At 32.6% G+C, this 19,088-nt stretch overlaps 2 long non-coding RNA genes across 10 annotated transcripts; one reads left to right on the top strand and one right to left on the bottom strand.

Moving 5' to 3' along the window:
• Nucleotides 1-303: 303 nt before the first annotated feature.
• On the bottom strand, nucleotides 304-3,006 carry LOC145088759 (uncharacterized). 6 transcript variants are annotated; one of them, XR_013701212.1, is made up of 8 exons: nucleotides 2,797-3,005; nucleotides 2,541-2,678; nucleotides 1,555-2,141; nucleotides 1,426-1,471; nucleotides 1,253-1,331; nucleotides 1,038-1,110; nucleotides 629-956; nucleotides 304-493 (listed from the first exon to the last, which is right to left on the bottom strand). It is a non-coding gene; the product is annotated as an uncharacterized LOC145088759 (long non-coding RNA). The 6 variants fall into 6 exon arrangements; XR_013701209.1 differs by lacking the exon at nucleotides 304-493 and having other exon boundaries at nucleotides 650-956; nucleotides 1,555-1,700; nucleotides 1,880-2,141; XR_013701210.1 differs by lacking the exon at nucleotides 304-493 and having other exon boundaries at nucleotides 650-956; nucleotides 1,555-1,700; nucleotides 1,895-2,141.
• Nucleotides 3,007-4,909: 1,903 nt separating this feature from the next.
• Nucleotides 4,910-6,626, top strand: LOC145088758 (uncharacterized). 4 transcript variants are annotated; one of them, XR_013701205.1, is made up of 5 exons: nucleotides 4,914-5,271; nucleotides 5,386-5,439; nucleotides 5,531-5,610; nucleotides 5,750-5,812; nucleotides 6,379-6,626. It is a non-coding gene; the product is annotated as an uncharacterized LOC145088758 (long non-coding RNA). The 4 variants fall into 4 exon arrangements; XR_013701206.1 differs by having other exon boundaries at nucleotides 4,910-5,439; nucleotides 5,750-5,872; XR_013701207.1 differs by having other exon boundaries at nucleotides 4,913-5,439; nucleotides 5,750-5,808.
• Nucleotides 6,627-19,088: the final 12,462 nt, after the last annotated feature.

Here is a 19,088-nt window from a genome sequence, read left to right as displayed (position 1 = left end):
GCTAATCAACTTAAAATATGAAATATTTATTAGTTAAAGCTTAATATTTATCACATCTATGATCCTATGGATACTTAATAGTAACAGTAGAACATTGAATTTGTCATATCTGGTAGGCAAAAAGCAAGTATTTAAGAGATGTATATTTTATGCGTATGGATTTACAGTAAGAAAGTCCATTAATAGTGTCTATTTTTCTTTCATGTGATTATAATTATCACTAACTCCAAAGTTTACATCACTTTTTATTAAAAAAAATGAGAAAACTTACCATACTGACCACCATTTGATGGATCATATCCATGTCAAACAAACGTATGCCCCATACCACTCGTACTTGCTTAATGTTTATCAAAATTATATTTAGCCAACAAATTAATCTATTACACTTAAATACGTATTGGTAATCCAAATTACCAACAATTTGCAATGAAAAGATGGAGTTGGCATGTTTTCCAGTTAAAACTGGGTATGGACATTACTTGCTAGCCTTCTATCACAATAAACATGAAAAATATCCATCAACTCTTAACAATGATGAATAAATGAAAGAACACAAGTTAATCTATAACATCATATCTTGAAGAAGGCAAAAGAAACAGGGGTAAAGAGAAAGAAGCAACATCACCTTGTCTTCCTTTAGTCCCAATGGTTAATTGGCAGATGTTGCCATTATATCTTGGATTTAACTTTTAAGGGGGCTACATCTGAGAATTTAAAACAAACGATGATAAGGATCATGAAGTTCCTGTTGAAACATTCACCTACAACAGTCTATTATAGACTTCAATCAACAAAGAGGCTAAACCAAATGAGGCATCTAGAATAACAGGTGATTATATTAGAAATCCTAGAAGTTGAGGATTTTTGGAGTTGTAACATTGTTGAAGAGGTCAATAACGAACATAGCTTCCCTTGAACTTGTAAATTTGAAACTTTTATTCCCCAGTTTAAACCTACACAATTTCAGGTTCAATAATAATAAAGAAAACTGAAAACGAGGAAAATAGGAAAGAGAAATAACAAGGCATCAGTACCATATTTAATCAAGAAACAAAGAGAGACAATGGTTTGTGATGTCCTATCAAAGATTAATAGCTCTTCTCAACTCTATTCATTATGGAAAAAAAAGAACCATGAAGATTAATATTTATACACAACCACAAAGAATGAAACTTTTTTACAATGTGTCAAAAGAATGAGTAAGAAATACCCCATTATAAGCCATATGTATGATTGGAGAAAGACATACCTTACATTATAAGGAGATGACGCTCTGTTAAATGTCAACATTTCAAGCTTTCAGATCTCACTTCACAATCTCTCTAAACCTTGTAATTGAGTTTAAATTTATGGTTAGGATAAGGATCAGAACAAAGTAAAAAAAAAGTAAGGAGAGAAACATTGATAAAGTTGTATAATTACTTGCAATAAGAGCTAAATCATTGTTGATTATATCATCCAACATACCCTACAAAATGGCAGCAGTAAGAAATTATAGGAATACCCCTAGACAACAAAAATGACACAAAATCAAGTAAGAGGATGTTGTACCCAAATAGAAAAGTAATAAATGACACAACGAGCTTCAACATTTTGGGAAAGGTGCAATTGACTGGGTAATTTACTAATACTTTTCTAAATAATGGTTGAGCTAACTCGACTTGCAAAGCTTTCCTTGAAACAATGCCCATCATCATCTAAGAAGGAAAAATAAAAAGAGAAATATGAGATAGAGAAGCGAATATGTATATGTGGGTTGGAAAATTCAATCAATCCAAATTGTAAATCATGCCTCAGAAAAACCAATTACGGCTTTTTCAGAAAAGACAATACAAATATACAGATATGATCAAACTTATCAACAGAAATATCATACAATCTTCATCATGACCTTGAACATATCCGGTCAAATTCGCCAAAGAAAACAACTGATAGTTGAATTCTCTGGTTCCTTATCATGCTAGTGGTTAGTGGCTACATCGACCATTATTCTTTGGCTTCAGGACCTTCATTCTTTATCACCCTCACACATTTCATTTTTTTTACTTTGACTTTCATGGGCGTCATCTGGTGGTTTTCAACTTCAACATTCAAATCTTTGACCCTTTAGTAACAGAGCTTTAAGTCATCAGAAACACCTATTAAGATTTCCACCTCTTAAAACCAATCTAAATCATACATGCATGATGCTAAAGAGTCATTAAGGTTCAAATTTAATAACTACACATCAAAGTAGCTCACAAGATCTAAAAATCAGAACATGATTATTCTTTGAAACAATATGTCAAACAGTTGGTGTGTGTGCAACAGTTGCAAAAGGAACATGTGGGTTTTCTTCACTCGAGAAACATAGAACCAGTGGCCAAATTGTAGCTATTAATTATAGTATTCATTGCTAAAAGCAGAAGAAAAAACCAACGAGAAAAAGTAGAATAACCGATCAAACCTTTTGGTAAATTTGGTCCCAATTGCATATGTTGAACAACCAATTAACTTGAAAATAATTTAGAAAAAAATATTAAAATGGAGCAACTTACCTAACCAGGAAGATGAATATGAGCTTTTGTGGATTTTAGAATTGAAAGAATTTAAATTAGTGCGACACCTATTTAAAGCGTCCAGCACAGCGAAGCATGAGGCAGGCATGATGGCGCCCCAGAATCAGGTGAAGCTACCTGAAAGGAGAAGATAACAACGTAGAACATTCATAAAACTTAAGTATATTAAAATTACCCGGGCATAAAACTGAATCTTTTATGCGAGAGAGGAGAGGAAACGAAAATGGATGAAAACCTCTGAGGAATCGGAGATGAAGAGTTGTAGCGACAGTAGGAATAAGTGTCATGGTATTGGTGTTTGAATATCATTGTCTTATTCGGTATGTAGGAGGAAGTCTTGTTATCCAGACCGCCATCTCCAGCACAAAGTGAGGAGGGATGTCACTTAACCTCGACCTCCATTTGATGTCCCTAAACATCACTGTAACAACTAACAACCACAATCCACAAAAAATCAACTTAAAAAGTAAAATAAAAAATCTCCTAAGAAAGTGTACGGAAGTAATCACGTGAAAGAAACAATATATATATATATATATATATATATATATATATATATATATATATATTCTTTTATTTTTTATATTTTTTAGTTAGAAAATAATTAAATAACAAAAATAAAAAGCAAAAAATAAATGAAAAATACAAATCCGTCATTTTTAGATTTTTTAAACTGATTTGGACTGAACCGCAGCAAAATGAAAACTTTTGGACTATTGGTGCTAGTCCAAACCTGTTTTGCCGAAAATAACATTTTTAAACATATCATAGTGACCATTCTTGCAACTTTGTCATTTCGTTTAGTATTTTAAGTGTTTATGTTGCATATAATGTAATTATGTAATCCCTTAGTAGGATCACAATTCAAGCCAAAATTATGTTGAAAATTGAGTTTACAAAAGATAAGCAATCGACAAAAAGATTATTATGAAAAGGGGTTGTGTATTAGAATGGGTGTTGGGCTTGGGTTTATGTCATAGGCCCCCCTTTGGGGAAACGTGTCTCGTGGACTTACAACAAAAGGAGTGTTCAATACGACAAAGTCTTTTAAGTTCTAAGACTGGACGGAATGGGAGCGCCGAAGGGCCCAGGGAGGTTCCCGTCCGGCGAAACACCGCACTGTCGGTGCGGGGAAGGGTGGTGCGGGAATGGATGAGGGGACGATACCCCGTGTTCTCTCTCTTCCTGTGAGTGGCTGATTTTCTTTTTTTTTTGGAGTTGCAGGTTTTAAACACGAAGAATATGAAAGTTTCTGAAAATGGCATATTTGGCCCCTATGTCTTGGTTTTATGGTAGAATACATCCAATTTTGAATTCTCTTCACAAAATAGTTTTCAAAAATTACAAAATAGACTCTATATTTTTAATTTTCTATTAATTTAAATATTATGTTCAATGTAATTTTTATTTTAATTAATTAAATGCTTTTTATGTTTAGTATTAATTTAAAAATTATAATTTATAACAAAAAAATTAATTTTATTTAATAATAAAAAAAAAGTGAGGAAAAAGTTTCCTACTCATTCCTTGGGTTTTAGGTGAAAAAAAGAAAAATTGAAGAAATGAAGATATGACCCACAAAAAATGAAAGAGCTTCTATCTTACTCACAAAAAATGAGGGAAGCTTCCATCTTACTCACCGATCTAATATCCAATCAATGTTGTGTAGTTTTAAGATTTCATCTATAGTTTATATTTATATATAATATTAAATTTGAGTGGTCTTATGAGAGTTATCTTCTCTTCTTTTAGATATTTACCATAGTACTTTGGCATATTGTCAATTTTGGTCCTTTGACCGGTTGGTCAATGGGTGGGTGTGTGGCTTGGACACTTATGTTCTTCCGACCAATGTTTTAAAACCCGGGTTTTTAGTTGACCCGGTATGATGACCGGTTCACGGGTCAACCGGTTCAACCGGTTGAACCGCCGGGTCAACCCGGTTTATGGTCTTTCTCTATTTCTATATATTTTTACTTTCATGCATAATGCATAAACATATAAAACTAATAATTTGATGTCCACAAAGTTTAAACATTGAAAAACATTGAAGAAACTGCAAACGGCTTGTTGTTTTGGCGTTCGCTACTTGTATCCAACTATCCAAACTCTATTGAAACGGGTCAACCCGGTTTAACCGGTTCAACATAAGCGGTCGAACCGCGGTTTAGGGGAAACCCGGCCGGTTCGATCCGGTTCGTATTTTTACAAAAAAACGGTTTCAATTGACCCGCCTTCTATCCCGGGTCACGGTCCAACCGGTTGAACCGGCCGGGTCGACCCGGTTTTAAAACATTGTTTCCGACACTACAGATGATCCACCGGTCGACCCGGTTTTAAAACATTGCTTCCGACACTACAGATGATCCACCGCCTCAAGCTCGATACCTTTTAAACAAACAAAATCCAGTGCTTCTAATCATCTAATTATCCACTGCTTCCAATCCATTCAACATTAACCATATGTCAAATATTTTTGTATCTCTCTCATCGGGTTTGAACCCCTCCCAAACCTCCGATGTCGTTTCATCGCCTTCAATCGAATCGACGACACCGTGAAAGGAAGACAACTTGTTGGTCCAAAACGAAATCACGACTGCCAATGAGGAACACGATCGATCGGATTTCGATATTGACTATGAGTTTGAATCGGAGTCGGAGTCGGGGGTATTTAGTGTAATCATCAGACGATCAAAGCGGAAACGACAAGGTGAGGCGGCGGAGACAATCGGTCGATGAGGTCGACGGCTACCACTCCTCTGTATTTCACTTTCTATTAATTTTGTTCTATGTCGACTTTTAGTAATTCGGTTTGGGGTTGTAGGTAACAGTCGATCGTCAGAGGAAAAATCTTTGGTAGAATGAGGCATTCGTTCTGGTAACTCGACTAGAGATGATTTTTCATATTCTCAGTTTTTAGGTTTTTTTATTGGGGATTAAGGAATTTATGGTTTCTATGTTTCTTTCAGCGCTCTACTCCCTTTCTGTAAAAGAACCCTAATTTTCGCTCTTTCCTGGAACTCCAAAACGGATCATAGGTCTTTTAGAGGTAAATTATTTGTTTATTTACAAGTTTACATGATTCTTTGACTTTTTACATATTTCCTTTTGATTTTTCAGTATGATTAAAAAACAGTCGTTATCTTACCCCTACTTTCTTTTATGTTTTTGATTTTGGAGTTGAGCAGGACCAATCTCTGGTGATTGACTTTTAAAAGGAACTTCATATAATCAACCTACCAGAAGAGTAGGTATTGGATTCTATTTTGGGGTTTTATTGAGGGCGTAATTTGGGGTTTTTTTCAACACCTGTATGTGTATTTCTTTTCAATTCATGTCATTTAATTTGAATTAACGTTTATAATTGGGTTTGGAAGATGAATTTACATGTCTGATTGTTCCCTTTACATGTCTATGTGTGAAATATAAAACTAGATAATCAGATAACAATTTTATCGAAATTAGGGATAGTTAGCTAATTTTACAAGATTTCTTGCATCAACTCATTGTGTTCTTCACCAAATCTGATTGTTTTGAGCCTCAAAAATCAAAAATGAATCTGAATTGACTGATTATGGTGTTGGTATGTTGAACACAATTGGCTACATTTAAGCCCCACAAGCAGGCAATGAACTCGGTAAAAATGAAATCTACTTAGCTATTCCATTCATAGCTGAATGGTTTAGGAACAAAGGTTACCTCATTAAATCCCAAATTACAACAGCAGCATGTATCAAATTGTCAATCATCTTTCCAGTATTATCCAAAACTTTTCATGGGTTCTAAAAAAGTTTCCTTTTTTTGTCCCTAAATGTAGGTGCATTTGCTTTAATTCAACTCCAAGTGGACATGAAGAAAAAAAACCAAGTGCAGAAGCGAAGTATTTAATCTGTTGATGCATTTTATCAATGATCACAAAAGTTTTGTAACAATTTGCTTCTCACATTTAGATGATTCTAATGTTGTATTTGTTTTTTGTTTTGTTTTAGCTGGTGTCTCAACATTAACAATAAAGTATGTTGCTATTTCCCTCTATTTAAATGGATTTTTGGTTTTGTGTGTATATGTAACTTTATCCGAAACTAGGTATATGACTGTTTGTATGCATCCCTATTTTAAAATAGAAGTTCATGTATTAAATTTGATGTTTGATTTTTTATTTGTTTATTGTGTGGATTTATGTATATATCTGTTTGTATTTGTGTATCTATCACTCTTAATGTTTATTTCGTTTTTAGGCATTATACTTCAGAGTCGACCAATTATAGCTTCCTACTTTTGTCACCCACCAAATATCAACAAAAGAAAATATGACTCGTGCAATACACGAGCCTCATTACTACTTATAAATCAAAAGTAGTTAGCCTTAAAACATGTTTCACAATAAAAATTTAAATGGCAACATATTATAAATATGTCTATTTATTATTACAAATATTTCTTAAAAATTATAAACTGTTAAAACAAAATCGGAGTACAACTGTTTTGAACAAAAGCGTTTAACATGTGACAAAACATAACTATTAACTATTTTTATAGTGAGTATGCCCAACAACAATCTAATTTTATAATGACAATGTTCAACAAAAAATATTTTGAAAACTTGTATGGGCTTTTAACTTTTATCTTAGAAAAAAAAAACTCTATTTGATATTACAAAAAAACTTTTATTTTTTCTCTTATCTTTTTTAAGAAAAAACTTGAATTAAATAAAACTTTATTGGAGCTTTTAAAATTCACATAATAGTCACTTCAACATGGATAGTAACAATAGTTATATGATTTGTGAGGTCTTGCGCACCAAACCTTAGTAGGATGCACGTCGTCGAATATTATTTGATTGAAAAATGGTTGATTATATCATATGTGCTTGCAATGAGAAAATTAGTATTGAACATAACAAGCGAATGTTCAGTTCTTACAAAATCCGACAATCATCACTATAACAGAGAGAAATAATTATTTCCCGAAATTCACAATTTTCACCTCAAAACATACGTGTGACGTATGAATATCTAACGAATGCATATATATATATATATATATATATATATATATATATATATATATATATATATATATATATATATATATATATATATATATATATATAGGAAAAGTGAATATATCCTTAAGGGCATATAAGCTTAGGTACCCAAACTCACCATAATTCGTTATTTTGTTTGATATATTTGTTATAATGTTCTTCAACTTCAATCATTAACTTGATTTACTTTTAAGATTTTCAAAATTTCATTATTATCTTCTTTTTACATCACATTTTTTTGACGAACATCAACTAGGCTATATATATTTTATGGTTGAAAATGAAAATTATGTAACAGGAAAATAAATGTGAAATGTATAAAAATCTTTGAATGAAAATCAAGTTAGAAGTTGAATTATAAGAACATTAGACAATTACAATGTATATATATATATATATATATATATATATATATATATATATATATATATATGATACAAAACGACGTAGTATCGTAAGTTTGGGTACCTAAGCTTATATACCCTTAAGGGTATATTCACTTTTCCCTATATATATATATATATATATATATATATATATATATATATATATATATATATATATATGTTCAAATGTTTCTCACATCTATTGTGTGTTAGAATGCACCAATAAGATTTGAGTAAACATTAAATGTATATTAAATAATATCCATATTTATAATTCCTTTTTATGGAGACTAATTTAATTCGTCATTAATATCAATAATAATATTCTTTCATAATGAATTCATATATAAATAATAAGAGTGTATTCTAGGAGATCGAGAGTATATTCTACTAGAATACACCCTCATTCTACATATTCCATACAACTTTATTATATTTTAAGTGAGTGAGTCCTGAAATAATGTTATTGCTGACATAAAAACCTAGATATGAATTCATTCTGAAAGAATGTTATTGCTGATATTAATGACGAATTTAATTAATTTCCATAAAAAGAAAATTATAATTATGGATATCATTTAATATACACACAATTATGGAAACCATTTAATATCTATCATCATTTAATTAAATAATAGTATAATTTTACTAAATTCCTATTGGTGCATTCTAGCACACAATAAATGTAAAAAACACTACAACCTAGCCATATATATATCCTCCCTAATAAATGAAAATAAATTTTTCACATATCACTTTCTCATTAACTTGGATACATGTCATTTTTTTTTATTTTTGAATAAATGTTTTTTCCATTTGTCATTTTCTCATTGTTTATCTTTTCTTAATTAACACATCATATTTACACTTTAATTGATAATTATCTTAAGTGAAAATAACCATTAAATTACAATATTACAACTCATATACTATTGAATATGTTTCCTTTTAAATTTTAAATTTCAAATTTAAATAAATTTTTGTTTAAACCTTCATATTTAATTTTTTTTGTTTTATCCAACCCGTATAACATACGGGTCTCACAACCAACATATATATATATATATATATATATATATATATATATATATATATATATATATATATATATATATATATATATATGGTAACGCTTACAAAAATATTAAAGCCTACAAATATATTAAAATTATCCAACACATTAAATATTTGGTTAATGTGAATATAGGGTGTTCTGGTATTGTAAAACCGATTGACGTCTATAAATTTAATATATTAATGTAAATAAAGCCATGATATATTAAAAAAACTAAAATTATATAAATTAAGTAAATAGCGATTAATTAAAATTTCAAGACTTTAAAATTAATAGTATAATCATTTAAAATAATTTTCAAAAGTAATAAAATGTGATTTAAAATACTAATAGATGCAAAATATGAAATATTATATAATTTATAAATGAAATTTATTGAACTAAAAAGAAATAATAAAATGATTAACATAAATCTAAAACAATTAGGGATGTAACTTTCAATGATTGATGGAAGTTGGTTCATTCGTTAAAACAAATATTGAAAATTGATTTGAAGATAATCAAAATTGATTTAATTGATAACAAAGAGATCGATGTAAAATGTATGGATAAGACCCATAGGTTTTATTTTTATTATTATTTATTTCACTGAAACGACAAATTTAATCTATTCCTAAACTACTATATAATTCCATATATATTTACAACGAAACTTGAAAGCTTGACTCCAATGAGAGAATATAACACCTGATACTGCTAGGCTAAAAGTCGTTTGGTGACCAATAACATACAGGTCAATGTTATAACAACAAAAAATCATCATCTCATAGGCCACATTATCTTTAACATAACATTATATCTTAACTAGAACTCGAGGTGGTATATATATATATATATATATATATATATATATATATATATATATATATATATATATATATATATATATATATATATATATATAATGAAAATCAATTTTGCCAAATGTCATGTTCTCATTAAATTTGACACATGTCATTTTCTAAGAGTTTTTGAATTATTTCTTTTCCACTTGTCATTTTCTTAAATATTTCATTTTTTTCTTAAATTTAAAATCCACATTTTAATGAGATTTATATATGTAAAATAGACCATTCTATTAAATTTCCTAATAAATGCTCTACAACCTTTATTATTTATTTTATTTATTATATTCTTTGTATTTATGTAAAATTATTACTTTAAAAAATATGTAATGCTTATAATTTTATATTAATTTTTTTATAAACTCGTGTAATACACGGGTCTCACACCTAGTTCCTAATAAATAAAGATCTTTTTGTCACATGTCACATTCTCATTTATTTTACCACATGTAATTTTGTGGTTATTTTAAATTAATTTTTATTCCACATGTCATTTTATGATTTTTTTCATTTTATTAAATTGTAGATAATATTTATATTCAATAATAAATGCATATCAATTTCATTAATGAATTTTTTCCTTCTAATTTCAAAATTACGAAATTAAAGATTCATTAATTTTCTTTATTTATTTATCTAAATAAATAAATATATATATATATATATATATATATATATATATATATATATATATATAGAGAGAGAGAGAGAGAGAGAGAGAGAGAGAAAAGAAGAAGAAGAAGAAAGTGATTGGTACATATTTCCATTTTAATATGTTATAACTCCAACGAGATGTACCACAAGAAGCAAATGGTGGTGTTCATTTTAGCGTAACGTCGTTGTGGAGGAGCCAATTAGGCTCCACCACGACGTTTTTGACCCATACCCCACAACATAATAGCACCTTTTAAAAAAAAACGTGAATAAGACGTATGTTTTCTTTAATATGGCTAAATCATTATCTTTAATTTTACTTATAAACCTTTACATTTTGTCCATAATTTGATTTGAACCTTCAATCTTTTAGGGAATGTCAACTCTTCAATATACATAGCATTTTGGTTCAATAACATACATCCATGAGTGACATTTTTAAATATTAATCATCAATCCAAAAATTAGATTTTTATCATTTGAGTAATTTATGTTTTGATCAATAATGTAAAATGTTTAGATTTTATTAATTTTTTTAGATCTTTGGTATAATTACCCTTGCACAGAAAAAGCGTCCTCCATCCTAAGAGCCTCATCCATGGCAGCTACAAGAGTCTTTTGTTGACTCACCGTCTCCTGGTACTCAAATACTAATCCCTCATAATAATGATCCACCTGTTTTGCATCGGTGGTACAGTAGTTCCCAGTAAATTACATCTTATCAGAAAAAGTGGAATTATACTTTGCAACAAACACAAATTCCTTTTCTAGTAACAGGAACTCATACTCAACTCTATGAATCTGTACCGGAGCACAAAAGCGCTCACAAACCTTCTAGTTGAAGATATCTCAAGTCATAGCACACCGTGCAGCCTCAGTGATAACTTGATCCACTACATCCCGCCAATTCAGGGCATCGCTCTCTATCATTCAAATTGCATAATTAACCTTTTATGACTCGGTAAAATCTTCTGAGTGTAAGGTCTGATTCATCTTACACAGCCAATATAGACACACCTATAGATCCACTCTTCCCCGAAAGACAGATGGCTTGCACGCCAGAAATATCTTGAATGAAATACCCTAACGTCTGTCACGCTCCTACTCGAGTACGTTGACACCGAGTGGCTTCCGGCTCCATCCTCTAGTGGCCCCTCCTCATCCTCGTCCTCAGGTGTAAGTAAACCTGCAATGCACATGGCCCACTGCATACGAGCCAACGCCCAATCACGCCTCATCAGCTAAAAATCATGATCATGGAGTTGCTCCCAAAATCAACAATGGCTGCGGAACTCGTGGTGTTGTGTGTACCCTACGACAGCTGGGCTCGCAGCTAGCGACCAACCTAAAACACCGTGATTTTTCACCAAAAATTTTTCTTTTATTTTAATCAATTTTAATCAGAAAAACGTTAGCGGGGGTCTTATAAAAACATCATCAATGATAATTAGAAAATCTTTCAAAAACAACCCATAAAAATCCAAAGTTGTAGAAATCCAACCAAAACAAATACCAGACCAAGTAAAAATGAAACATCACATGAAGTCTCAAACTGGTATCATCATTACTAACTAAAGAAATACAACTATCCTATCTATCCATAAATTCCCAACCTCACTAGGCCATCAATATCAAGCTACCTGCACCAATGCAAAAGCCACAACAATAGGCAATAAACAAGTGTCAGCATTAGTACAATGAGTCAATCTCAAACACATAAGCATGAAAACAAAGCGCGCACACACACACACACACACACATATATATATATATATGTGTGTGTGTGTGTGTGTGTGTGTATACATTAATCCGTACATTCTTTCATCGCAGTAATTATTAATATATTTGCTTCAATTTAATTATTTTAAATGTCCCTCGCTACCTACGGTCTATTGCATCGCTAACACGCCCCAAATGAAGACCTCGTTCACTACTAACATGACCTGGGGACAATGTGCCAAATAGGGTGCAACTCCCACCTGTAACATTTTCTCTGGTTCTCCGCCTTCGCTACTCCGAATTTTCATGTACGAGCACAATGTGTTGTCATTCGAGGGTGGTTTTGGGCACCTCCACAAGCATACCTACACCCAAATGTGACGTGTGTACGTGGCATCCACGATCACCGACATCACTCAAGTCCCAATAATACTAACATACACCAAGACCATGTCTCGAAATGGCCAACTAGAAAACCACTCCATGTATACTTAGCTTAAGGTCTTTCCTTCAACGATATCCTTCCGCCATGATATCCTATAAGGGCACACACCTAAGTTAGGTTACTACCCTTTAACCCCACTATGTTTATTTTCCTTTTTATTTAATTAATTATATAATTAATTAATTCCTCTTACATGGGCAAAACATGTTTCCTCATCAATATTATTATGTAATCATGTTAGTGAATTATTATTATAATTAGTCCATGGCATACTACATCTTCCAAACACATATCAAGGATATATCAACATAAATATACATAGCATCATGTGGTAGCATATAATGAGATACATTCTAACATGCATATCCTAGTTTCATTAAAAGGTGACAAAAAAATAAAATATAATATGTGTATCATATAATCACACAAAAGTCCTTACTTCTAGCATGGACCTAACCCCCTTATATTGCACCAACTGATTGATTTGAGAACTCTAACATACAAGAGGTTCGTAAATTCAGTTGCATCATATATAACACTACATGTCCAAGTTATATTTTACCCTTGACATATAGTTTATAACATCACATAACATCATATAGACAAGAACACAAGTATAGGTGCATGTTATCCTTCCAAACTAGTGCTTAAAACACACAAGAAATGACTCACCACTACTCTAAGATATGTGGAGATATTAATAGAGGAAAACTACCTTCTCACAAGTACTCTAACGCCCTTAAAATAATACCCAAAGAACTTATCAAAAATAGATCATAAAATAAAAATGATTATGTCCAGGAGAGTCTCACATCGTAACCAAGGAGTTGTCACATCGTAAGCTCAAGGTCCATCACGATTCTAGCCCGGTCAGTTCCGTCATCATGTCGTGACACAAGGTGACAATTAGGGATGGACCAGTCAACTCAACGTCATTACGACGTGGAAAAGGGAATGCTCACGTCATCGTTAAGAAACAAATGTGATTCAAATCGTTCCAAGTCTCGACTTTACAACGTGACAAGGTGATGTGCACGTCATGAAAACTGGGCGGTTACTGATGCTTGATCATCGATTGATGATCTTAATCTGATCAGTTTGGGTCCGATCAAAACCTCTATTGGGGTGATCTTAACCCCTCAAGACCATTTCTAAGTGACTACAAAGATAAGACAAGAGTGGGACAATCTAACACACCAAGACCAAAATTTTTACATCATTCATGGTCTTTTCTTGTATGTGATTTGAAGGACAACAAAATTGAACAATGAATAGACATCCTTACCTTCTGGAAATCCAAAAATAAATCACCAAGAAGATGCTAAGGAAGAAGATGGAGGCTTAAAGTAGGGTTTCTTGGCCACAAATGAGAGATTAATCCCAGAATATGGTTAAGTGAGGTATAAATATGAGTCTATTTTTCATGTAGGCCCCTTAAAGTGTGTAAAAATGGCCATATGACCCATATGCATGATCAAAAAGTCATTTTCTACACTTTAGCCCCCGTAAGTTAACTTTAATCAAAGAAACGTAACTTAACTCAAGAATGTAACGACACTAACCTCAAAGGCGAAGTAGGAAAATTCGGGTCATTACACAACCTGTGGGGTCTGAAAGATAAACATCAGCATCCTCTGGATGTGGTTGTTCTGGTTTCCTCTTGCACCTCCAGCATCAACATTCTCCTTGGCGTTTCAAATTTTCCTAAATGATGAAGAATTTTAGATTTACATGGAATTTTTGGAATGGAAAGTTCTTAAAACTAATAGGCAACTAACCTATATCACTCAGCACACACCCTCCCCTCCTCTATCTTAAGAGTCTAAAGCATCTGATTCATCTAGTCTACACTTGAGTCTGAACATTGGCCTTTATATTCAGTTCACTCACAGCATGACTTTTATACCAACTGGTAAGTCCGTGATTTTTCTCTTCACTTTTTTTTTTATTTTTAAAAACACCATTTAACAAAATAATGCAATGAAAGTCTTACTTAAAATTTATTTGAAAACATCACCAGCGTTACTTATAAATCATCTAAAAATAGTTCAAGTATTCCAAAAACATCCAAAAGTGAAAACTCAACAACCAAGTTTCAAGATAGCATCATATACTACTGATATACCAAACAAAAAATAAACTATCCCAAGCAACCCATCCTCACTAAGCGTTACTCTTTAGCTACTTGTACCAAAATAAGGCAAGCATGGCAAAACAAATAAGATTAAGTGTTAGCATCAATACAATGAGTCAATCTCAAGTACAATAAGTATGGAAACATGCATATTTCATATAATCCAAGTAGTTACACATACAACCATGCAACCTGTTTCACACTAATCATCTTACACTGTTTACTATTATTAATATATAATGTAACATTCATTATCCAAGTAATTTACATTCTTGACCCTAAGTGTGAAATTAAATTTCAAAATTGGTCCCATGGCTCCATAAGTATCAAATGCGTGTCTTGTGCGTACATTGGGCATACGTGGCAAAAACCCACACCCTAATTTTTAGGGTTTGAGCACTATTTAAGCCTCGTTATCTGAAGACCCTTTCCCTCATCAACATCCATCACCCAAATCGTCCCTCTCAAACCTTAATCCTTTGCGTGTGCATTTTGAGCTTGAAAGTTTGTTTTTAGTGATCTTGAAGGAAGAAGAAAGAAGTGGAATCAACTTGGAATCTCAAGGCAGCTTGGATCCAGAAGTATCTTGCCCTCAGACTTCATTTGAAGGTATAAAGCTTGGATCTTGATGTGTTATTTGCTTAGATCTTGTTAGTCTAGAAGTTTTATGCATTTTTGGTCCCATAGTTTAGTCTAATGGAGTATGAACTACGCTAGGTTCTTGAAATGTAGTTTCTTGTAGTTTTAAGCTTTTAGATTCATAAAAGTGAGAGCTTTGACACTCTCATTAAGCCATGCATGACTTTTGGGGCTTTGAATGACTTTTAGACCAATGGTTTGAGTTTTTACCCTCTTAAATGCATGAAAATGGATAAAGTCAAAGACTTTATCCATTAAGATGTCCCTTTTACCTGGATCTGAAGTTTGGTGCCTTGGCTTAATGAAATAATAGCTTAATGGAAAAGTTGAGGTTCAACTCGGGTACGTTGGGCGTACCTGGTAGTCCGCTGCGCCTACCAGGGTTCGTGCCCATGATTGAGAAGGCACCCTCTACGCCTAATGTAGAGGGGAGTACATTGTTCGTACGCAACTAAAAAGAGATCTTTGACTTTTTGACCTTGACTTTGACCAGGATTTTGACCAAAAAAGATCATTGTTTGTTGTATAGGTGACCTGTAGAGTCAAGAGTTGGAGATGTGATCTGTTCAACTAACTTTTTAGACTATGAGGTGAGTTTTCCTCACTGTACTTGTGGGTCGAAGGCACCAACTACGGACCATTGGATTATGTAACCTGGTATATTGGATTGATGTTATTCTAAGTATGTGTTAGACTGGTAGATATGTATGATTACTTGTGTTCAACGAGTATGTGTTATATTGGTAGATATGTATGATTACATGTGTTGCAGGTTATTGATTATTATTGTATATGTCAACATGTTATGGGTTGTTGGGTTGATGTGGTTCTGCTTTGTGCTAAAGGCCAAGATACTTGGGAGGTCCGGATAGATAGAAGGCCTGTGAGGCGGTCCAGTCAGGTCGAAGGCCCAGAGAGGTACATATATGTTGTAGGCCCTGTGAGGTGGTCCAGTCAGGCTGAAGGGTCATATATGCATGTTGTTATCTGTATTGGTTGTGTATGGTACTTTAGGGAACTCATTAAGCTTTGGCTTACCGTTTAAGTTTTATGTTTCATGTACTTCAGATCATCGGGGGAAAGCAAAGGTGTGATCATGCACATCCTTCTGATTTTATGATATTTGATTTTTTGGATACTTTAGCTTGTGATTATTACTTTAGGGAACTATGTTTGAAAAACAATTATGTTTTTTGGTTGGAATATAAAAATGAAAATTTTACCTTGATTTTGGGATGTTACATATAAGGTATATATTAATCATTGAAATTTCAATGTAGTAATTATTTATTATTTATCTTTGCTATTATTACATTTAATGGTTGATGTATAAATGGTCTAAAACACTGCTAATCCCCCGTAAGAATGACCTCGTTCACTACTGACATAACCTGACAATCCAGTGCGCTAAATGAGGTGTGACTCTCATCCATAACATTGTCTTTGGTTCTTCGCATTCACTACTCTTATGTTACGCAAGGCATTGTTATTTGAGAGTGGTATAATTGGTATTTCCACCGTATATACCCCCACCTAAACATGAAGCTTGATCTGGCGTCTCCGTGTAGCCAACATCACTCCATCCCCCGTATGTTGGGATCATGCATCCGAATAGTTACTTAGAAAATCATTTGACACCGTTTTTGGCTTAAGTACTTCATCTGTTGGTAATGTTACAACATAACAGGCCACCATTATATCCAGATAGGGTACACACCTAAGTTTTAAGTTTCTACCCTTTACCCCCTCTATGTGTGTCCCCCTTTTAGTTAATTTATAATTAATTAATTCTCCCGCATGGGTCTATTAGCACGTTGTCGCGAGTTTATCAAACAAACAAAATTTCACTGTTGGTTGCACTAATAATATGCACAAGGAAGCATGTCAAATCCTCAGGGACATAGCCTAACGGTCAATGTCTTTTTTCATCAGGAACATTCTAGTCAATAAAACATAAATTATAAGGGGGGGGGGGGTGAAAACGAATCTAAACTAATAAAAAGAAACATTAACTGATTAATCTTCTAAACTAAGTGTATGAGATGATTCACAGCCTTCAGATATTTAGAAATCACTTAAAGGTATCAGAAATCGCCTTTAGAATTGTTTTTCGTCGCCTGAAACCGTCTAACCTTCGAAGATGATTATGAGAGTCGTATTTATACTCAAGAATGAAGCTTCCAGAGCAAAATATCAAAAAATGTGATTGAAGAATCAGGATATGCAGTCGCAAATTTAGAGGTTTTTGTCCAGAATAGCCCTTAGATGAAGTACGATGCTATTTCTGAAGTTTTAGGAGTTGTGTCACAAAAATACGATCGCAGATATAAAAAGACGATCGCAGATTTCAATATTTTTCTCCGGATTGCTTTAAGATGACTTTTTTCGACCCTACAAAACTTCGACTCATTTATGTGATCGTAGAAGTCAAAATTCCGTCACATTTTTCCCAAAATACTACTCCACTTGAATTATCTGAAAGTGACATAAAAATGCTAGCAGTGAATTCTGATATAAAACATGATATTAACATTATTTAAACTAATGACATGAAAATATACAAAATATGACGCTAAATGATAATAAAACTACCCTAAAAGATGCATGATAGTTTAGAATCTAACACTTTCTAGCACTGACAAGAATTTGGAATTCTTACACTTGCAATAAGGATTTGGAATTGTGAAATGAGCATCATTGAAATGTTGTCAATTGATCTATTTAAAAAAGTAAGGACCATAGACAAACATAGTGTGCATGCTTGGAGCATGGGACAACTATTGTTTTAATTCAAGTATTAAGTTGATTATTCGAAACATTATACAATGAATAATTAGTAATCAATATGGCACTCAAAAGTTTTGGAGCAATATAGGATTAGTATTATTCTTGTGTTTCACTTTGCATGTTTTGACTTCCTGAATAACTAGGTTATTCAAACCATCCACAAACGATCATACTTTTGAAGTAGGTATTGTGGCAAGACTGTCATGAATGGGTCTGTAGAGGTGTATTAGTCATAGCACAAGTTTGTTGTAGTGTTCGTGAGTACTCCTGGAATAAGATTCGAGTATTGGATTCAAACCATGCTCATTTGAATCACTTCATGGATTTTATCACAGGTGATTGTGAGACGATAATATCTTATATTCTTCAAACAAAGACATGTGAGTTGTAGTTTCAAGTCGATTGCACATTGACATATGTAAACGCACCAGTAACTTGGATGTTATAAAACATATTGTTGTGTGTAATTTGATGAGTAAGTACAAACACGCATTTGGGTCGAAGTTTATCCGTTCCTTTTACCCCATGTGGATAAAAATGATATTTGTGGGCCCCTCGATGATTTAGTGATGACACCCCTAAGTGCTTGGCCAAGCCTAAACTGATTTGATTTGTTCAATTAGTCAATTTACATAAATCGAAAATTAGGAAACAACATATGGACAAAGAGAATGATTATAATCCATGTCTCAGTCCATATGATATCTATAATGGAGGAATATATGATCCCTTATCTAATGAGCGCGTCATTGACTAGGTCAGAGTTCGACAACGGCTTTTAAGAGCTACGATTGCT

This window comes from Lactuca serriola, chromosome 2 (assembly GCF_051521515.1).
Source record: "Lactuca serriola cultivar US96UC23 chromosome 2, Lser_US96UC23_V15, whole genome shotgun sequence".
Lineage (NCBI taxonomy): Eukaryota > Viridiplantae > Streptophyta > Magnoliopsida > Asterales > Asteraceae > Lactuca > Lactuca serriola.
The sequence above is the reverse complement of the archived record's forward strand: the minus strand, read 5'-3'. Positions and strand labels throughout refer to the sequence as shown.